This window comes from Canis lupus, chromosome 5 (genome assembly GCF_048164855.1).
Source record: "Canis lupus baileyi chromosome 5, mCanLup2.hap1, whole genome shotgun sequence".
Classification (NCBI taxonomy): Eukaryota; Metazoa; Chordata; class Mammalia; order Carnivora; family Canidae; genus Canis; species Canis lupus.
The window spans coordinates 80491079-80514006 of record NC_132842.1 but is presented as its reverse complement, the minus strand read 5'-3'; the positions used below and the strand labels follow the sequence as shown (position 1 = coordinate 80514006).

The 22928-nt window shown below is 49.4% G+C and overlaps 1 long non-coding RNA gene across 1 annotated transcript; it reads left to right on the top strand.

The window, feature by feature from the left end:
* Positions 1 to 201: 201 nt before the first annotated feature.
* On the top strand, positions 202 to 1468 carry LOC140633070 (uncharacterized). The gene is made up of 2 exons (XR_012030708.1): positions 202 to 1021; positions 1262 to 1468. It is a non-coding gene; the product is annotated as an uncharacterized lncRNA (long non-coding RNA).
* The last annotated feature ends 21460 nt before the right edge of the window (positions 1469 to 22928 follow it).

Sequence of the window (22928 nt, the reverse complement as noted above, 5' to 3'; positions counted from 1 at the left end):
TCTTGAGTATGGGTGGGATCTGTGAGTATAATGGGATGGTCACTACCTCAACATGGTTACACAATCTGGCAAAGGTGACAGTACAGTCACTCTTGTGATCACATTACATTACACAAGACTCCATCATAATAGACTAGAGTGACATTCTCCTGCTGTCTTTAGGAAGCAAGCTGCTGTATTATGACAGGGTCATTGCTAGGATATTAGGGTACCCTCTAGGAGCTGAGAGTGACCCATGCAACAGCCAGCAAGAAAGTGGGGAGTCAGTCTTACCCAAGGAACTGAGTTCTATCAACACCCTGAATGGATTTGGAAATAGATTCTTCCACAATCGAGCCTCCTGATGAGTTCATAGCCCCCACTGACACCTTGATTTCAGCCTGTTGAGATCCTGATTAGAGAGCCCAGTTATGTTGTACCCAGACTTCTGACCTACAGCAACTGTAAGGGGGGGTGGGGTTGTGTTAAACCACTAAGTTTGTGATCATTGGTTAGGCAGCAATAGAAAGCTAACATAGATGGGCAGCACAACTTTAGACTCTAGATCTGATGATATTTGTTCTGGGGAGCCCATGAAAAAGGTTGCTACTGGACCATGAGTACAGATCATCAGAGTTCAAAGGGCATTGTGGAGATCCCATGTTGAACCCCATTTCAAGTTTCTTCTCTTGTCAGATCCACTAACATCCCATTGGCCAAGCAAATCTCATGGTCAAGCCCAAGATCAAGGGACTGGAAGTCCGTTCCACTCACCCAGAGGCCTGAAAAGTCTAGATATCTATTACCAGGGAGTTAAGAATTAGGATCCATTACTTGGGAAATTTAGCACACATGCACAAAATCCCTCTGGCTGGTTTTACCTCCTCCACGTCCATCAGTACACAGCTGAGCATAAGCAGTTACCTCCATCATACATTTGAAGCTCATGAAGCCTCCCTCACCAGTGCTGCAAATTGGTCCATGGAGAGCGGACATCCAAGAAAGGAAAGTGGGAACTGGGAGAAGTCAGGGTGAGGACCAGGTACCAGTATGAAATTTGTGGGTTATCAGAAACAGTTTTGGGTAAAACTGACATGAACAGAAGTATTCCCAGGCAGAAGGGCTTAGGTAAGTGTTGGGGTATGGGTGGCTGGGTTCCTTGATTCTTTGGGCTGGGCCACATCCACCTGACCCTATAGAACTGCCTCCTTTTGTGAATCTAGCCCTTAAGGCCAGCTCCTTAGCTGCCTATATTATATGGATAAATATTTCCTTTTGCCAGGTATTTCATATACATGATTTGCTTATGGTTTTAAGATGGAAGTCAAACAGCATGTTCTAATCCTAACACCACTACTCGAGCAAGTAGTCTCTCTGAGGACTCAGTGTTCACATCATCTTATAAAAATGGCATAAACAACGGTACCAACCTCTGAGGCAATTGTGAGGATTACACGAGCTCACAGAATAAAGAAACCAATTTCACTTTCTTTAGCCCTGCGTTTCACAAACATAGTGACCATTGGATCTTTTATTATAGGGATGTTTATTAACATGAGAGAGAGATGCCTGGAGTTTCCTAGCAGCCAATGGAAAATAGGAAAACCAATGAGTTACACAAGTACTGATGTCAATGAGAAAATAAGAAACTTGCTAAAGGATAGTTCTCCCTGGTGTCTTCCTAAACAGGACAGTGTGATGTCAAAAATAAGAACTCAGGAATAAACTCCTGAAATATATAAAGATGTGCTGTGAAGGATTATTTTTTTCCCTTTTTAAAAAATTTTATTTTATTTAAATTCAATTAATTAACATATATAAAGCATACTAGCTTTAGAGATAGAGTTCGTTGATTTATCAGTTGTATATAATACCCAGTGCTCATGACATAACATGCCCTCCTGAATGCCCATCCCTCAGCTACCCTATCCCCCCACCCGCCTCCCCTCCAGCAACCTTGGTTTGGTTCCTATAGTTAAGAGTCTCTAAAAAAAATTGTTTTTTTTTTAAAGTCTCTTCTCCCTCTCCCTTCGTCTTATTTTATTTTCCCCTCTCTTCCACTATGCTCCTCTGTTTTGTTTTTTAAATTCCATATATGAGTGAAATTACATGATAATGTCTTTCTCTGATTGACTTATTTTGCTTAGCATAATACCCTCTAGTTCCATCCATGTCGTTGAAAATGGCAAGATATCATTTTTTTGAGGGCTGTAATATTCTATTGTCTATATATACACCACATTTTCTTTATCCATTCCTCTGTCGATAGCCATCTAGGCTCTTTCCATAGTTTGGCTATTGTGGACATTGCTGTTATAAATATTGGGGTGCAGATGCCCCCTTTCAGATCACTACATTTGGATCTTTGGGGTAAATACCTAGTAGCGCAATTGCTGGGTCATAGGGTAGCTCTATTTTTAACTTTTTGAGGAATTGCCATAATCTTTTCCAGAGTGGCTGTACCAGTGTGCATTTCCACCAGCGGTGTAGGAGGGTTCTCTTTTCTCCACATCCCCACCAACATTTATTGTTTCCTGACAGTTTTCCTTAAAATTTAATTTTAGCCATTCTGACTGGTGTGGTTTTGATTTATTTGTACTTGAGGAACTGTTTCTTATAAAGGTCTTCAATACAGATTGAGGATAATTCAGTAAAAGTAACCCTGATGGCAGGTGAGGAGAGATAAGAACAGGATGTGATCTAGACACTGGATTCCCTGACGTCTTCATTTGACCCCAGGATCATTTGGAATTCCTAAAGAGGGAACGTAAGCTCACCCCCCCAAAAAAAAAAAATCACACTTATCATGACTTCTTTTTTTTCCCAACTGAGCTTTTGATAAATATTGAATGGAAAAGAGTTGGACAGTAAACATCCTGGAGAATTTTTAAAGTATACAGATACTGAAACAGTTTTCTTGTAGACGGACGGCATTGTCAGAATCTGACAATCTCTGTCCTTAAAGGTCCTATGTTTAGAGCTTTTACACTTACCGTATGATTGATGTCATTGGATTTAGGTCTACCATTTTATTATTTCTTTGTCTGTAATCTCCTTTTCAAATTTCCCTCTTCTTTCTTCCTGCCTTGTTTTGGATTGTTTTAGTACATTTTAACATTCCATTTTAGTTTATCTGTTGGCTTTTCAGCATATACTTTAATATTTTTTTAGTGATTGGTCTAGCTATTATTATATATCTACCATCCATCGTCTACTTAGAGTTAATATTTTATAATTTCAAATAAAATACAGAAACTTAAAACCCTTGATGTTATAGCTGACATGTGTATTACATGTACACACATTGAACACTCCCAAACAATATTATACTTTTTCCTTGAACAATCATATATTTTAAAGAACTTAAGAGGAGAAAAATAGTCTATTCTATCTTCCCAGATATCTCCCATTTCTGTTGCCTATTCTCTATTCCTGAATTCCCAAGTTTTCCTCTGGTATCAGTTCCCTTCAGCTAGAACTTCCTTTACTCTTTTTTTTAGAGATTGTCTGCTGGTTAACAATTCTCTCCCTCATCCAAAAGTATATGTATTTCCAACTTCACTTACAAAGGATTCTTTTTCTTTTTTCTTTCTTTCTTTCTTTCTTTCTTTCTTTCTTTCTTTCTTTCTTTCTTTCTTTCTTTCTTTTTTAGAGATTATCTTTTTGCTAGGTATTAAATTCTGGGTCAACAGTTTATTTCCTTTCAGAAAAGATGTTCCAATGTCTTCTGAAGTCTGTGGTTGCTGAGGAAATATCCACAGGTACTTGAACTGTTGCTTCCTTTTGTATAAATGTGATTTTTCTCAGAATGCTTTAAAACCTTTACTTTACCTTTTATTTGCAGAAGTTTGATTAGATTGTGTTTAGGCGCGGTTTTCTTTGAGCTTATCCTCTCTGGGACTCACTGACCTCTTGAATCTGTAAAGTTACTTTTTTTCACTTACATTTGGAAAACCTTCAGCCATCATGTTTTTATTTAATATTTTTCCTGTATCTATCTCCTACTTGCCTTATTCAAGGATTTTGATGATGGAAATACTAGAGCTTTTATTATTGTCCAACAGTTCTCTGAAGCTCTGTTCATTTTTTTCAATCCTTCTTTCTCTGTTTTTCAGATTAAATCATTTCTCAAATTCAGTGACTATTTTCTGTTATCTCCATCCTGCTATTAAATGCACCCAGTGATTTTTATATTTTTTCTGATACTATTTTGATAGAAAAAAATTTAGTTAGTCCTTTTTTTGTAGTTATCTATTTCATTGCTGTGAATTTCTATATTTCCACTCATTTCAAGAATGTTCACTTTACCTCATGGAGTGCAGTTATAAAAGCTACATTAAAATCTTTAATAACTCCAATTTCTGAGTCATATCAGGGTTAGCATCTATTGATTGTTCTTCCCCTTGAGAATTGGCTGAGTTTGCTGGTTCTTGATACATCAAGTAATTTTGGACTTTTGAAACATCAGGTTGTGAGACTCTGGATTCTGTTAAAATCCTTTGGAGAATGGGGATTTTGTTTGTTTTGTTGCTGTTTTAATTTAGCAGAAAATCAACCCATTTAAGTCCAGATTTCAAGATCTGGTGGGAAAGATGGGATTATGTCGGTGTTTAGCTTCCCACACTGTCACAGTTGCATGTGACTGCACCTGCCTTCAGGGAGGCAACACAGAGAGAAATATATATATATATATATACATTTTTAAACTCTGGGATTCCTTCCACATTCTTTACAACATGGGGCCCCTTTGCCTTGTTTCTGTATCCAGATGGACAGGTTTTCTCTCTGTGTTTTAGATGCCCCACTTGCCACCATTGCCATCATCTCAATGTAGCTCCACCATAGGGGTTCATCTCGGGGCAAGGCACAGGTTGAAAAAACAACTTTAGAACCCCAGAGATTTCTCACACTCTCTGGCTGACATGAACTTTTTTTTCCCGATACCTGTGGCCAGAAATACAAGGTCCCACTTGCAGATAAATGGGTTCCATATGACCAGTGGTCCTGGAGTTCTCCATAAACTCTCTGCCTGCTGACCTCAAGGTTCTGTCCATTCTTGGGCCCCTGGTTCTGCAGGAAGTCTTAATGCTTGGAGGTGCCTAAAATTACCAAAAGAAGCTGATACGAATAGTTTTCTATCAATGATACATTTTATAAGTGCTAGGTAGTGCTCTAAGCATTCTGCACCTACAATCTCTTTCCGTTCTCAAGTCAGCCTATTTTTATAGTGAGCAATTCATGCCCTGCTTTGGATCTCACACATAGGGAGCATCGAACTCTGGTTCAAATGAACCCAGAGCCTGCCTTTACCTGCTGGGTTTCGTGCCTCAAACTCAGGGACTCTACATAAGGCAGCGGCCTCAGAGCCAAGGAAGTGGATCCCAGCTATTTAAAACGTACCAAAAAAAAAAAAAAAAAAAAAGATGATTTTTTCCCCCTCTGTAGGAGGTCCAGGATCCAAGCGGGAATTAAGAGCTGAACCTGGCAATGGCTGAAAAAAAATTCTATATGATTGTAGCACCAGGCTGAACTGAATAAGATGTGTGTAACTCATCTGTTCGAACAGTTTTCAAACAGTTCATCTCAAAGAAACATTCCCCTGAGAGGCCAGTCTATGCCAGGTCCTGTTCAAGGTGTTTTAGAAAGAGCTGAGTTGGGGAGAGACACATAGATGATGTCAGTGGCACAAGAGTGGGCTCTGACTGAGGGAAGCCTGGATGAGGAGCATCCACCCCAGGGGTTCCCACCAATGGGTGCAAGCTGGGGCCACTTATAGGGCCGGTGCCAGACCCCACCCCAAACAACTGAATCAGCATTGTGGTGTCAGCGAAGGGTGATTTTTAAGCATCCCAAGTGATTCTAAGCTGCAATCAGGACTGAGACCCCTTGACTAAGCTAGAAGGAGGCATCAAGATCTACCCACCGTCTGGCTGGGCTCATGGGATGCTGAAGACAGGTAGAAAGCATAAGGTACAAGAAATAAAAGGAACTTTATCAAAATCGATGCTAACCAGTGCACTCACTTGAGATGAAGGCCAGAAGAGGGGGCAGCCCACGGCAAAGACTTCCCAAAAGAGACCAGACAAGTGGGCCCCAGTTTTGCTAGTAATTTTGTAATCTATGGTACCCCCCCCTTACCTCTGTAAGCTCTGATCAAATGTAATTGTCGTGGTCTTATCTTGTTGATCACTTTCTTCATCCATCAGCATCCTGCATGTTGAATGTACATCCTTAGATTCCTGAAAAATACCTTTGTGTGGGTGGAGAATTTACACAAATATCTTTGTGCTGTGGATTTCCTTCTGTTTCTTCTCACGTTCGGGTGACACTGAACTCTCCCCATGGGACTATATCAGATTTCGCCTCTGCCTCCACTCTCGTAAATGCTGCTGGCTGAACACCCTCGCACCAGCCCCCTTACGGGATGGCCTGAACGCCTGAGGGTGGATGGAGAGGACAACAAGCGCTGCTGGACAACACCGTGCTCTCGAGGGGTGACCTTCATCACCTCTTTCCTCATCTGTGGTCGTGTCCCCAGAGACAGATTGGCCCTCAAATCACACCTCCGGGATCCATGGGTCCATTAGCCTGGCACACATTTGGGTATAGTTCTTTCATGACAGAAGAGGGCAAAGACAGTGTGTGTGTGGGGTGTGGTCCCCAGGACCACCGTCACCACTGACACCCATATCTTTCAGAGTTTGGGGGTTCCCAAGACCACCTTCCCAAGGTTTGGTAATTTGCTAGAAGGACTCATAGGGCTCATTGAAAGCTGTTACAACCGTGGTTATGGTTTAGGACAGCACAAGGGCACAGAGATAAATCAGCCTGGAGTGGAGAGGCATGGTGGAAACTAGGGGCCAGGGGAGCCCCAAACACTGAGCTTCTTGCCCTGTGGAGTCAAAGCCAGTGACAACTCCTCGTGATAGCAATGTGTGTGTACAACAATACGTGCAAACTGTCACCAGGAAAGCTCATCTGAGCCTTGATATGCAGAGATCTTATTGGGGAGACATGTCTGATTGCCCATGTAGCTCACCTTTAGTGTACAGACCCTCTGGAGGTGGAGCTGACCCCTTTAAAGGCCCTAGGATATTAGCCAGGTGAGGCTTGACTCTGCTGCAGAGACAGATAAACCCCAAGTCTCAGTGGGCCTACACAGTAAAGTTTTGTTTTCTCCTTTGAGCTCCTGTACCACTTGGAATGCGTGGCCTCCCCGGTCCCTATAGCTGGGGAAGAGGAGGGCGACCAGGGCATGCTGGCTCTTAGCTGCCTCAGCTCAGAGGTTACACTGTCATTTTCTCGAATGGAATTGGCCACATGGCTCCAACTTGCTAGTGCAAGGCCTTCTGGGAAATGAAAGGCAATCCATGGAATACTTGTTGGCTGGAGACTCATTTCCCAAGCAGCAGCCCTGTGAGCATGAGCAGATCCCCAGGGGAAGCGGAGGGGGGCCAAGGGGAGCGGTTCACATGGTGTGCCCACCCATGCTCCATCCCCAACCAGAATTCCTGGAGGAATCTGAGTGCTTCATGCCAACTCCAGAGAGTCTGGGAACATGGGAATAATTCAAGTGGCCCAGAGAGCTGATGGGGGAAAGAAGCCAGCTCCAAGGGAGAACAGAGGAAGCGAGGGCAGAGGGCTGGATGGGAGGGAGGGTGGCACTTAGGCCACCAGGAATTCCGGATGAGGCAGGCCTCCTCATGCTGGGGCCAAAGGGGATGGACTTGCACTGAGTCAGGGTTCTTCACGGGGATTAGGAGCTTTGTCTCCTCTTTGCTCTGTGGGTAACTCAGGGTTATGGCCCTTGCAGGGCCATCACAGGGCTTAGCACTCTCACTAGATGAGCTCTGTGATGAGACTGGCTCTCCACTTCCCCCTGTAGACAGTGAAGGAGGACCTGCTATGACCCCCAGGGAGCCCAGCTATTGACCAGACCCTGGCCCCTCTCAAGAGCTGGCTCGCGCTCTCTGTACTCCCTCATTTAATCCTCACAAAGACCCTGCGAGCTACAAATTACGGTCCCCTCACTTCACAGATGAGAAAACCAAGGTCTAGGGGGGCAAAGACAAATACTCAAGATTACACCATAGATAGTGAAGCTGGGGTTTGAACCCAAACAAGGAATCAGCGTCCACACTGCTAAATGCATTCTGCAATGGAAAATTTCATGAGAGTAGATGGCGAGATGTAGCCATTCGCTGGCTGCAGCAATTATCCACCCCCCACCGAGCTCATCTCATCTGTACCCCCGCCCACCTCCCCTCCACATCTGGGGCTACTTCGGAGCAAATTCCAGACTCCCATCATTTCACCCTTTGATATGTCAGCACTTGTCTCTAAAAGATAGAGAAGAGCCCACATTCTTAACCACAGGGTCTGGTGTAGAGTAAACATCAACAAATATCTGTTGAATAAGTGAACGATCTCCAAGCGCCTGCCAAGTTGGAAGCATATTTATGAGTCTAAAAGGCCGCCGGGAGTGGTGGGACAATAACGGGCTTTACCATAAGGTTGGGGTTCAAACTCTGACTCTGCCAGTTGCCATGACCATGGGGCACCGGGTGAGCTCGTGGAAACTGCATGAACTGCAGGTTCCTCCTCTGGAATTCGGGCAACAGGATGCCACGACTTGCAAAGGTGCCAGGACTGGGTGAGAACGTGGCTGTGGGCATGCGCCGTCAACGGGAACAGAGCTCCGTCAGTGACTCACCCAATGTCCCTGTGCCTGTGTCTCTCCATCTGGAAAATGGGATAATAGCACTGCCCCCAGATGGCTGCTGTGAGGAATATGTGTGTTCATCTGTGTTGGATGCGTAACGCCTGGCGCTCTGCAGGTGCTCCACATGCGTCTTTGAGCATTAGAAGCCTGCAGCGTGGCAAGGTATGATCTAGGATAGCAGTTACTACCCCATAAGCTAGGACAGATAAGGACCAGGCTACACTCAGGATTAGAGACCCGCTTCTCAACGAAGGGCAGTTTGGCGGCCCAGGGGGTTCAGCAGCCTGGAGGTCATTATGGTTGTCACAAGTGGGTGAGTGGATTGCTCCTGGCATCCAGGAAGTAGAGACCAGGGGTGCTGCTACACCCCCTACAATGCACAACACAGCCCCCAACAAGGAGTGATCTGACCCTAAATGTCAATAGTGCCGAGGCTTAGAAACTCTGGATTGGAGGGGGTTCAGGAGGGTCAGCTCCGTCGCTCAGAAGCTGGGAGGCAGAGGCCTCGGCCATCCTACACTGTGTCCAGACTCAGTAAGTTAATGGATTTTTTCCATCTTTGCCAGTGTAGCAGTTGAGCTGGTCTTCCCGGAAGACAGCTGGATGTGGCCACGCGGTACCCTCTGGTTTACTGAGTGTCCTCTCCAAGCCTGCACAGCTGGTCTGAGAGCGGCCAAGTCCTGGGGGATGGAGGGCTCTCCCGCGTGAGGGTTCCTGCTCCCACCCAGAGTACAAGGTCAGGTGGGGCGGTTCCAGCACCAGCTGGATGTGCCTCTGGCCCCCATCTGGAGACCAGGAGAGGGATCTGGGGTGGGAGGCACAGTCAGAGGGGAAGCGCAGTGGAAAGTGTGTGGGCTTTTGGAGCCTCAGGGGCCTGTGGTCAAATCTCACCCCTTTTTAGTTACCAGCGGGTGACCTTGGCATGAAACTGAACCCCTCCAAGAGTCCTCTTTTCCATCTATAAAATGGGTAACAGCGCGTACTCACAGGAGATTTTGTTGCAATGAATATTGAGAGCAAGGGGAATAGTCCAAAGTTCCCAAGTGACCAGGGCTTATGTACATGCCTCTCAGTTCCCAGCCCAGGCCCTTCCCAGGATATTCATTCATTCATCTGTTTTTTTTTGGACAGTCAATCAGTCATTCATCTGCGGTAGGAGACGGAAGGGTGAAACAGGCAGGGGCCTTGCAGACCCTGGCGAAGAGGCTGGGTTTTATTTCCAGAGTGAATGACAGCCACAGGGGCGTCTTGCATGGCACGATCTGCTGTATATCTAGGAAAGGTTGTCCGACTGTTGCATGGAGAGGAGCCCGTGGGTGGGCAAGATCCGGCCCCAAGAAGCCAGGGACCTGCGACGTGTGTCCAGCCCAGCGACTGTGGTGGCTGGGACCCAGTGGTGGCCATGGTGGTAGAGAGGACAGATTCAGGACTGATTTGGAAAGAGGGGCCTGTGAGTCTTGCTCATGACCTGGGACGTAGCTGAGAGTAAGAAGGGACGAGTGGGAAGTAACCCTAGAACTTTGGCCTGAAAAGTAAGTGGCAGAGAGGCCACTTACAGAGATGGGAGAGTGGGGAGGAGCCAGGGGAGGGCTGGACAGGGGTTCCACAGTCCTGATCAGCCAAAGTGGGAGCACAGAACCTCCTAGGGGGCCCCCACAGTGGAGATGGCACTGCCTGCCCATTGTGGGGCAGCAGGAGAGGAGGGGGCCCCAGGGCCGATGCAGGAAATTTGGTTGGTATTTCAATTCAGCTGAGATCACTTGGGGAGTGAGTGAGGTAGAGCCAGAGGAAGAAAATCGAGCTGAGAGGCCTCAGACACCCCAGCCTTCTGAGATCAAAGGGAGAGGAATCCAGTGAAGGGTCGTGCAAAGGAGCAGAGGGGGCAAAAAAAAAAAAAAAAAAAAACACACAGAGAATGGCACCCAAAGCCAGGATGGGACGCGAGGCGCTCAAATGTCTAGGCCCACAGGAAATGGTAAATGCCCCTATGAACACTGAGCCATGCTTGGAAAATGGCCAGGAGAGTGCCCCACCTGCATAGACTGTTCTTGAATGGGATTCCAGCTCCCCAGCCCCCAGATCCACCCCTTTTGAACTATTCCCATGTTCCCAGCTTCCCCAGAGTTGGCAGGGAACGTAGGGAGCCCTCCAGGGATTGGGGATGGGGCATGGGTGGACACACCACAGGAACCGCTCCCCTCGGCACCTGCCCACTTCCCTGGGGCTCTTGGGAAGGGCTGGGGTGGCCTCAGGCTCACGGGACTGCTATGTGGGGATGGGCCTCCACCCGACAAACCTTCTGTGTGGAATCACAGGGGGACAAGGGCAGGGGAGGGGCCCTGAACACACTGGGGTCCAGGCCCCTCCCAGCCCCATAAATGAGACCCTCTAGGAACTGCGCACAGGCGTGGATCTTATTTTTGTCATTGTTATTGTTGTTTTAGGTCCCCTGATGATCTGTCACACAGGTGGTATTGACAAAAAATGGGGAAACTGAGGCCCCGGAGTCCCACCCCGGACTCTCTCATCCCCCCATTCCTCCGGGCTACACAGCAAGGCTGGCATTCTCATCCCCTCATAAAATACCTCCAGGGAGGAAGTGGGGTGGGGGGCTGCTGGGGCTCTATAACAAATTACCTTAAACAACAAATGATTATTTTCTCACGGTCCTGGAGGCTGGAAGTCTACGATCAGGGTGCAGCGTGGTTGGGTTCTGGTGAAAGCTCTCTGCCGGTTTGCAAACACTTCCAGCTGTGCTCTCGCGTGGCCTCTCCTGGCACGTGAGCATGGAGAGGACTTGGCATCTTTCCACTTCTTAGAAGGGCACTAATCCCATCGTGGGGGCCCACCCTCAGGACCTCGTCTAACCCCCACTTACCTGCCAAAGGCCACATCTCCAATCACCATCACAGTGGCATGAGGGCTTCCACGTAGGAATGGGGCCAGGGGTGGGGCACAAATATTCAGTCTGTAACACCAAGCACTGGTCTTACACTCCACTGGGTTACTTTCTCCCCCGTGTGGCCTTGAGCAAGTCATCCCCAACCTGACTCCTGGGGAAGGCAAATCCTTAAATAACAATTGCATGGCTCTCTGTGGTTTCTGAGGCATTTGAAACACACCATCTCTGACACCTCCACCACCACCCTCCCCCTCATGACCTTTTGAGGGAGAAGGTAGTGATTTTCAGGTTGGGGAAATGAAGCTCAGAGATGAAATCACTCACCAAAGGACACCCAGCTTGTGTTTGAGAGCAGATTTTCTTTCTCCTTTGCCCAAGGTTGCCTGGAATTGAGAGACACCACAATGGAGGCTCCTTCAAGACAATGCCTGGGACGTAGGAGATGCTTGGAAATTGTCAGATCGATGGACGAATGGATGGATAGATGGACAGATGGGTGGATGGATGGATGGATGGATGGATGGATGGACAGATGGGTAGATGGATGGACAGATGGGTGGATGGATGGATGGATGGATGGATGGATGGATGGATGGACAGATGGATGGATGAATGGATGGTTGGATGGATGGATGGGTGGATGGATAGATGGATAGACAGATGACGGATGGACGGGTGGGTGGATGGACAAATGGATGTACAGATGGATGGACAGATGGATGGATGAATGGGTGGTTGGATGGATGGATGGACAGATGGATAGACAGATGACAGATGGATGGACGGGTGGGTGGATAGACAAATGGATGGACAGACAGATGGATGGACAGAAGGGTGGACAGATGGACAGATGGGTGGATAGATGGGTGGATGGATAGATGGATGGACAGATGGATGGACGGATGGACTAAAAGATGGGTAATTGGTGCTCCTGAACAGGGTCCTGCAGGGACCATGGAACCCCCAGTGAAAGGAGAGGAAGAAATGAACCACCTGAACAGCTGCCAGATGTCGAGAACATGCTAACCCTTTACATGTGGCATGAGGCACTTGCCGCTGGATATTTTGCTGGAAGGATTCCTTTTTTTAACCTTTTATTTATTGATTATGAGAGAGAGATCACATGCAGAGGGAGGGGCAGAGGGAGAAGAAAAGAGAATCTCAAGAAGTCTCCATGCTGAGTGTGGGACCCCACACGGGGCTTGACCCTGAGATCATGACCTGAGCAGAAATCAAGACTCGGTGCCTAAGCCACCCAGGTGCTCCTGGAAGGGCCCCATTTTACAGGTGGGAAACTAAGCCCCAGAGTAATGGATGGATAGAGTATCTAACTCTTGGCCCAGAACCCCTTCTGGCATCCCAGCGTTTAAATAAAGTCATAGAATTTTCAAAAAAAAAAAAACTCTCGATGACATTCCTCTGGGAAAACAAGGTCCCCATTTCCAATTTTTGCCCCAGAAAGAAACTCTGTATCTGTGACCAGTACATACCGGGTAGCGCTGGGCTGATGGTAACGGTGGCCACAGAGATACCGGTTGGTTGATTTTCCTCTGGACACTCGAACATCCTTAAACCCCCTTCCTGTAGCAGGTGCCGAGGAGGATGGACACCTCACACGCTGGGCTCAGCACTTCACTTATGTTATTCCAGGAATGGGCAAACTTTGTCTATAAAGACGTATTTTCTGTTTTGTGGGCCATACGGTCTCTGTCACAAGTCGTCAGCTCTGATGCGGCGTCAGCTCTGATGAGGGCGGCCGTGCGTAAACACACGAGCATGTCTGTGTTCCAGTAAAACTTTATTTACACACTTAAATTTGAATTTCAGCTAATTTCCTATCATTTCTTTTGATATTTTTCAACTACTAAAAAATGTAAGAGCCACTCTCAGCTGGCAGGTCGTTTAAGACAGGCAGCAGGTGGATTTGGCCCACCGGCCGCGGCTCGCTCACAACAACCAGAAGATGTAGGTTTTGTTGTTCCCCCCATTTTAAAGGCGAAGAAACCAAGTCCCAGAGCTCTTTGGGAATCTGCGTAAGGACCCACAGCTAGCCAGGGGCAGAATCATGGTTCAGAGTCCGGCAGTCAGGCCCCAGAGTAGGGATGGAGGGGACAAGCTGCCCAGGGAAGGGCACGCAGCAAGGGGGAGACGCAGCCCTGCTCCAGGCCCCGAACTCGGTCCGGGGCTTGCTCTTCCACACCGTGCATTTATTCCTCATTTATTCCAACTAATGCTCATTTGCTAAGTAGATCTGGAAATCCTGACATGAGAGTCAGAGGTGGGGGTGGCGGACAGGGGACGAGAAGGCGGGAGTGAGAGATGGGTGAGAGGGGCCACCGCGTCCACACGCATCCACACGCATCCACACGCACGCACACACAACGGCTTCCATTTCCTGAGATGTCCACCTGCTTTTATGAATATAAGTGGATTTGTAACAAGCATTGCAGCTGCATATAAGGCATTCAGACATGGAGACAATTTTACTAGATAATAGACTATCATGCAGGATACAATTTAAATTAAAAAATGCAATTTTCACCTTGAAATGAACAAATGATTACAATTTCTATACAAATTAAGGCATTCAGCCTCTCTTTCAGTAGTGGCACCAGCCCATGAAATATGACATAATTACCATGAAATACATTTTCAAATATTTTGATTTTTGTCCGCCGCTTTTTAAAAAACATAGGCCGCCTTCTAGGTCTCCGAGTGTGTGTTGGCATTTCCCACCTTCTGGGAAAAACACATTAAAAAGAAAAGCCAAAGTCCCCGAAGATGAAGTTGGCCCCCCTCCCTGCCCTCCCCTCCTCCCATCTCCTCACCCCTCTGAGTTCCCTGCCCTCCCCCTCCCCCTCCCTTGGCTCAGAGATAAAATTGAAAAAAGGCAGACGGAGGAGAGGGACGCAGGCGACCAGCTCCAAAGCCTGAGATTTATCTAAATTGCTACGCTTATCTGAAGAATCGCATCTGTTGGTTATCTCAACGCCAGCCACTCCAACCCTCCACCCGCCTCTTCTCTGGAAATCGCTTCCCCAGCCCCCAGCTCTCCCCCCTACCAACACGCAGCCCCCGCTCCCACCCACCTCCACTCTTATTTTTTAATTATTTTTCCATTCTGTTGTCTCTTTATGTCTGGAGACGGAAGGATGAGCAGGCGCTGCCTGGGGCTCGCTCCAGCCCCCCTGGGCTAGACAAGGAACTTTGGGGTTGGGCAGGAGCAGACTGGGGAGGCGGCCAGTGGGTCTGGGCTCCCGGGGCGGGGTCTCTGTCCACCACCCAGGCTGAGGACTTTGACTTTGATGAAGGTCATCCCCGGGCTAATAGGTCTCCTCCCTGTGCCCTGGTGAACCACCCGTCCCTGGGGTCTGCGCTGTGGGTGGACCTCGGGAGCCGTTAGAGCTGCATCCGGATCACCTAACAGCAGACCTTGACCTCCTGCTCTGGTTTGGTCTTGGCTCTGAGCCTCCTGCCCTGACCCGTGGCCTCCTGGGTGGGCTTCATGGCTCCCGGTCCCTGCCCCTCCCCTGCCACCCTTGGGAGTCGGTTCCCCTCTCGTCTCGGGCCAGCTGTCCAGGGCCTTTCTCTCCTCCAGGGTGACACCAGCCCTTCCTCAGCCCCGCCTGGGTTGGTTGAGAGTCTGGCCCCTTCTCTGGCTCGGCAGGGTTGCCCTCCCACTTTCTCCCTGAGATGGAGCCTAAGGAGGAGCAGCTATGATAAGAAGCAGAGCCTAGAGCCCCTTGCTTTATACTTTGCACGTCGGCTCTTGTTTCGGAGCACCTCCACCTGCTTTGACTCGCTCCCACGAGGAGGCCTCACTCACGAGGGACAAACTCAGCATTCTCCGGAGGAGGTCACCGGGTATCATTGGTCACCAGACCAATGTAGGAAATTCCCAAAGCGATTCCAGACGCAGGGCCGTGTCTCCCAGCCGTCTGTTTGGAAGATACTCCGTGGGACTCTATGGCCTTGGACCACATCCTACCCTACACTCCACCCTCCCACCCCCTTCCCGACCCCAGGGCCACGTGAAGACTGGGTCGTTCTCCAGCTTAGAAAGCAAAACGGGATAGCTTGGTGGAAAGAGAACCGGTTCTTGGGTCGAGCATTCGGGGTTACAGAGTCTCACCTCTACCTCTTTTTTGTTCTCTGACCTTGGCCAGTTTGGTCTCTGCTCAGTGTTCTCATCTGTAAGATGGAGGTGATGATCCTCACACACGGAGGCCACGAGAATTAACTCTGAGAGCACACGGCAGGCCTTCGCAGCTGTGAATGTCTCCCTCCTGTGCTGTGGCTCCAACGTGCTAAGGGATTTTGAGATATTGTTTTTTTTTTTTTTAAATCTTTCTATTTGTCAAAAAAACCCAAGCCCCAACATGTCTATCACTTAGAAAAGTGTTGGTGTTTGGGGATGAGTCAAGTCTCTATGCCTGGAATAGACCCCAAGATATGAAAGACACACGTGTGAGTACCCGGGGACAGTGTTGGGAGCTGAGCGGAAGGAGAAAGGAGGGATTCCTGGGTCAGAGTATTATCATAAACAGAATGTTGATCGAGCGCCGACTCCGTTACAGGCCTTGTGCTGAGGCTCGTCATCTCATTTAACGTTCATGACAGTATTAGGAGGTCGCGATTCACCCCGTTTAACAAATGGAGACGCTGAGTCACAGAGAATGTATGTCGTTTGGCCACGATCACACAGCTAAGAAGTAGAAGAGCTGGGATTTGAACCCAAGCTTCTGGGCTCTCAAAAACTGCAAAACTCATGTGCTCAAGGCAGACCAGATGACCACCTTTTCCCACTTACTCATTTTCTTGGTGAAAAGACACAAATAAGGTATGACCTTGGAACCAAAGGCATGTCAACAGCTAATGGCTTGAGTATGATGTGTTCACAGTTAGCTTTACTCTGAAACAGAATTCAGTGATGCCGCGTCCAGGAAGCAGGGTTACCGAGCCCCTCCATGCCGCTCTGGTCCGACCAAGACTCAGGGAGCAGCTGAGGCGGTAGGGGTGTGGGAGGGGATGGGGAACGTATGGTCAGGGGGTCAGATTACACTCGGGGTGCTGCAAAGCCCCCCACGCGGCTCGGCCAGCTCATTGCTGTCTCCGGGCCTCCGCCTCTTCCCCTATAGAATGAAGGGGCTGACCTGAAATCAGCCGTCTGCACGCATTTCCACGGGCCTCCCAAGGAAAGGGAAGGCACTGTCAGTGCCCACGCCCGGGGCACGCTGGGTGGGCAAATAACCCCAAACATCCCCGCCCCCCAGGCCAACATTCATCTACAACAGTCAAACGTTTTTCATCTTATCTCAAAAATGCATTCTAAATTTGCATCCTGTTCCCAAGTCTCTGCTATAGGAACTGTAATTACGTAATTTTTATCTAAATAGATAGAATGATACATAATGATATCTATTTATACGTTCATAATATATTTTATGTATTTGTAATTTTTTTTAAAAAAGACATAATAAAAAAATAAAAAATAAAAATAAAATAAAAAAAGACAGTATAAAAATGGTGCCAGCTCCGTTCTGCATCTTCCCTGTCACAATTCTATCAAAAACCACCCCCACCCCCCCGCCCACCAACCCCTAGGAACGTCACACGACGTTTCTTTCCTGTGGCTTTGCATTGCCTGCAGATTCAGCAAAAGACCACATCGTTTTTAATTGCCCTTCCTCCCAAAGCCAAAGTTCTTCTAGTATAACATTCTATTATTATAATATCCACACATTCTAACATTGAATCGTTTTAACATCCTAACATTATAACATCGTCACCCTTGATTATGACATTAATGCGCGGGCACTGTCTCCCTCCAAGCCACTCTATCTGGTCTTCGGTGAGGCCCTTGAATCTTTGGCTCACCTGCTCCAAAGGGTCTGGTTCTGAGTCAAGGGTGGGAAGGTGCTCAGCCCCCAGTGGCCTCCTAGTTCCCCTGGGAGCGCAAACCAGCCCCGTGAACGAGCCCTGGGGAACCTTCCCGGGGGTGGGGGTCACACAGACCAGTCTGTCCCCTGCCTCCCACCTCCACAGCCACGCAACTTGAACATAGGTAAGGCATTTGGTCATCCTGGTCTTGGGGCAAAATGACGCCCCTTAGAAGTTGTTTGAGATCTTATGTAATCCAGTAGCATCTAATCATTATTATCACAGCTAACGTTTGCTGGGTATTTGCTAAGTATTCCACATTCACTATATGTGTGATCTGCACAGCTTCCCGGCTCTATTATTGATCCTCATTGACCAAAGAGAAAGCAGAGGCTCAGAGAGATTCACTGACATGCCCAAGTCCCACTGCTGATTGCTGAGAGAGGTAGGACTCTAGCTCGTGACGTCTGGTTCCGTCGGACCAGTGAGTGGAGATGGACCCATGGAGAGTGAGGAATCGAACTCAGAGCCTGACATTGCAGTGATTGTTTACTGTAAGTGAATGTGTGTATGAACAGAGTCCACTTAGAACTATACCAGCCTTCAGAAAAGAGCAGCCAACATCTAGAGGAGCGGAGGGTTAGCTGTATTGTTACAGATCACGGATGCTCAGAGTGGCCAACATGGTCTAAAAGGCCACCAGCTGCAAAGTGACCAGGACCGGGCGGTGGATGGGAACGGCCGGCACACAGGTCTGTTGCGCGGAGCATTGTTGTCTGTCCTCCATGGAGCTGCTTCAACAGCAGCCTGATACCCAGCCTCGCAGGGCCATCCTGGGTGCCTTGGAAAGTCACTGGTGCCCGGTTCCAATGACCTTGGGCTCAGCAACCTCAGAGATGCTTTAGGGAAAATAAATATGAAATTGGCATCAGAATCCCATTAGAAAGACAGGATTTGCTAGGCCGTGTATTAAACAAAGCTGAGGGGCCCCTGGGTGGCTCAGTTGGTTAAGCATCCGACTCTTGATTTCAGCTCAGGTCATGATCTCAGGATCCTGGGATGGAGCCTGTAGCACACGCTGCCCTTGGTGGGGAGTCCGCTTAAGATTCTCTCTCTCTCTCTGCCCCTCTCCTGCTCTCTCTTTCTCTAAAATAAATAAATAAATATTTTTTAAAAATAAATAAAACAAAGCTGAGTGGCAGTGATGGGGTGGGGGATAAAGGTCCTTAAACATGTTCATCGTGGTTGGCCAAGGTGCTCCACTCCTGGGTCCCCCAGCCTCTGGGGGAAAGCTCTGACCAAGCTCTCTCCACGGGGATGCCAGAGAGTGAATTAAAATGAGAAGAACCCAAAGGTCCAACAATCGGGGGATGATTAAGGAAAATACAGTATCTCCACTCAGTGAGCTGCTCTTGCGGACACTTTAATGGACATTTACATCTTCAACGACAGAGAGAAAGGCGGATGATCCAGTGATGATCCAAATAACGTAGGACAGAAAACCGACTTTGTGATACGCTCTCCAACACATGAGCGTTCCCAGAAGGTAGACTGGAGGAAGCAGGGTGAGAGCTCACGGGCCTGCTGTCCAGTGGCATTGTGCAGATGGTTCATTGCCCCGGGCCAGGAAGAGGTAACTAGAGGCACGTGGTTTAATAAAATCCCCAGAGCTTCAAGCCCGAGTGTGTCCAGTGACTAAGAATTAGTGAAACGCTACAGAGGAAAGCTCTCACTGCGTCTGTCCCCACGGGGTACAGGGAGGGCTCGTGGGCTCATTTGGTGCCCCCCGCCCCGTCCCCACACCCTGATGTGGTGGGGTGTCCCCTTTCCAGGGCCTTTCTTGTGCGGATGTGCCAAGGCCACCATCTACGAGCCATCGGAAAGGTTCTCTCTAAACAGAGGGTCGTTTCAACAGGACACTAGCGTCACAGCTCCAGCAATCCTCACCTGGCTGAGCAGTAGTGATTGGGCAATAATGCTTTCTTTTATCATTACTAATACTTGTCATGGTGGCCACCATTCACTGGGCACCTTACATGCAAGAGCTAAGACCCCAACATGCATCACACCATTTGATCCCGGGGATGAGGGGTAGGACGGTCCCCCATTTGGACACGTGTGCTCTGAGGTTCTTCTGGTTAAGTGGCTCACTCAGGGGCCGGTGCCAAAGTGGGGTCCAAGCCCCAGCCCCTCTGACCTTCGCCACCACCAAGCCCAGATCACTAGGTGGGAGCCTGTGAGTAGCAACCGGACCCCCGGGCGTAGGAAGGCACTGGTCCCCTCCCTGCCCTAAGGAAGTATGTGCATGCTCTTTAGTTATTAAGCACGGAAAGAGCTCCAAGAGATGCAGGCGGGTGAAAAAATAATAGTACTAAAGTGCAGAACTGTGTGTATGTGGTGAGCCACCATCTGTGCATTAAAGAGGAAAAAATATAGGTAGTGAGCTCGCTTGCACATGCGTGAGAAATCTCTGGAAGCTACACGAGAAGCGGGCTACAGCGGCCACCTCTGGGGAGGGGGACAGAGGGAGATGCCTTTGTCCTTAGATTCCTGAATCACATGAACGGGTGGTATTGAATAATTAAAACTGGGAATTTGGGGTGCCTGGGTGGCTCAGCGGTGGAGCATCTGTCTGCCTTCGGTTCAGGACGTGATCCCAGGATCCTGGGTTCGAGTCCCGCATCGGGCTCCCAGCAAGGAGCCTGCTTCTCCCTCTGCCTGTGTCTCTGCCTCTCTCTGTGTGTGTCTCATGAATAAATAAATAAAATCTTAAAAAAAAAAGATTTAGACAAGAAAGCTAGAGAGAGAGAGAGACAGAGAGAGAAGCTCAAGAACACTGGACAAAAAAAAGAATAAGAGAAAGGTGGTTTATATAGAAGTTCATCCATTCGACAGCTACGACCTGAGCACTTACTCTATCCCCAGGCTGTGTTGGGCACTGGGGTGCAGCAGGGAACCACATGGTCACAGTTCTTGACCTCAGAGAGCTTCCATTCTAGGAAAGGGAGACAGGCGGCAAACAAGTGAACACATGAAGACGGGAAAGAATCATTACAAATGGGCTGCAGCAGAAGGGGTGCGGGCCCTGCCCGGGGGGTGATGGTGCTGAACTAGATGCCTCTGAGCAGACCATATGGACACAGAAGCCTGAATGATGCAGGGGAGGCAGCCACCCGGAAGCTGGGGAAGTGCCTTCTGGACAGAACAGTCAGTGCAAAGGCCCTGTGGCAGCGAAGGGCATATTCTACTGGCGTTCTGGAGCAGTGAGGGAAGGGTTCCACCTCAGCCTTTTTGCAGGAGGAGAACTATTTTAACACCCAGCTAACAGTCCAATTTTTTCCTTCCCTAAGAATTCAAACAAGGTGATGGAGCCCCCTTCCCCCCCACTGGAATTAGTCTCCCTGCCCCGGACCGGGCCGTTATCACTTTGCCATTTACGCTTCCAGATTCCTTTCTACGCATCCAACACCGAAACAGCAATGCGGTTTGCAGAAGGTGAAGACCTGAGGCCACATCGCATGTGTTTTTCCAATTTGACATTTTACTCTCCGTATCTTGAAGAGCTTCGTGACCCTTGTACTTTTAACCTATTTTTTAAAATCCACTCCTGATTTTGACTCCATGAACATTTATTAGGTTTTTAAAAAAATTTTTTTAAGATTTTATTTATTTATTCATGACAGACAGGGAGAGAGAGAGGCAGAGGGGAGCCCAAGCAGGTGTTTTCTGGGTGAAGAGGTCACAGTTAGAGGTCGCAGCCTTACCCACATTATCATCTTGCAACCATCCTAGGAATGGGTATTATCATTTCTGCTTTAGAGAGGAGAAGCAGCAGACACAGAGAAGTTCAGAAATCTGAGGACACACAGCCACTGTGTGGAAGACTGAGGGTTCAAACCCAGGCTATCAGCGCTTTAAATCACTTCATTTCATGGCTTCAAAAAGTAGAGGGTGGTGTGGAGCATGTCCTGCTGGTGGCTGCCGAGCGCCCCTCCGCTTGCAAGGCCGAGCACCCAGCCCATCAGGGAGACGGGGGTCCCCAGCGAGCTGGTGACGCCCTAGGGGGCGGGCAGGGATCTGCCGGTGGCGGGGGACCTCACAAGAGTTTGGTGAAACCCAGCTGCTGCTTCGGGACCAGAACGAGGGAAGGGCCCAGCCCCAGGCACCGGAGACACTGGGAAGTGGGGGGAGCCCCCTGCGGCCCGTCGGGGAGGGGAAGGGACTCACTCAGGGCCCGCCTCAGAGGTCTGGGGGTGAAGATGGTGAGGACGAGGGTGGTGTAGGTCTGTGCTGCTCATGCTTGAGTTCGCAGCACCCAGAGGGCTTGCCATGTGGACCTGGCCCCCCTGGCCCCAGAGTTCCAGATTCAGCGGGTCCGAGATGGGGGGGGATAATTCGCATCTCTAACAAGCTGCCACCGGGGACCCACCGGGAGACTCCCTGGTGCAGTTGCTGGAGGAGGAGAGCTGGCTCGGGAAGGGCCTGAACCCAGGGCCTGCATCCCCTGCCCCCCGCCCGCCCCCGGGGGCCGTCAGCACTTGGTAGCTACTCTTATCTTCTTTCCAGGCAGGAATTTAAGACGCGGGGAGAGAGGCTGAGTGGCTTTCTGAGGCCCCCAGCACATCAGAGCCCGTGATCTCGCACTGTGTCCCCCAGCTTCTGCAGGGGACCCCGGAGGCTTGTGGCTCCCCTGGAGCCAGCCTCCCTGCCCCGCCCCTCACCTGGTCCTCAGCCCCACCCTCGGCACTGAAGGAGGTGCCCATGAGAGTGGGAAAGGGGGTGGGGCCAAGGGGCCCTCGTCCCTGGGGTGGGTAGGGAGCAGGGGAGGGGCAGGGGAAGGAGGGGGCCCGGTGAGTGTGGAAAGGAGGAAGGATGAGGATGAAGGCATTCTGAGCATCCTTCAGCAGGTACACACCGAGCACCCACTGTGTCCTGGGGTTGGAGGAGGGCTGACGCTTCAGACAGGAAAGCTGGCACCAGGCAGTGGGAGGACTGGCCTGGGGTCCACCTGGTCTCTGTCCCGGGGTCCCCGCTGGCTGAGGGGCTCCCCGAGCCGGTCAGGGCCCGCTGAGGCATCTCCGGGGGGTGTACCCACCCCTCCTTTGGCCACAGAGATGCTGGCCAGCGACGCCGGAAGGCAAGAGAGAAGCACCTGCCAGTTGATGAGCTCCTGCGAGGTGCCCGTTCCCCCTGAAACCCTGAGAGGGAGGCACTACTGTCCCCTCTTTATAGATGAGGACACAGATCCACAGGAAGGGGTGACTCATCCAGAAGCGTCTGCTCACCTCCCACGAGGCGCTGGCTCCGTGCGGAATTGGCCCTTCACCTGCACGGTCTCGGAGCGACGCGGGGAGCTTGGAGCTGGTGCAGCTCAGAGAGGCCCGCCACCCACCCGAGGTCACGCAGCCAGCGGACGCAGGAATTCCGCCCTCATCCTGGGAGATG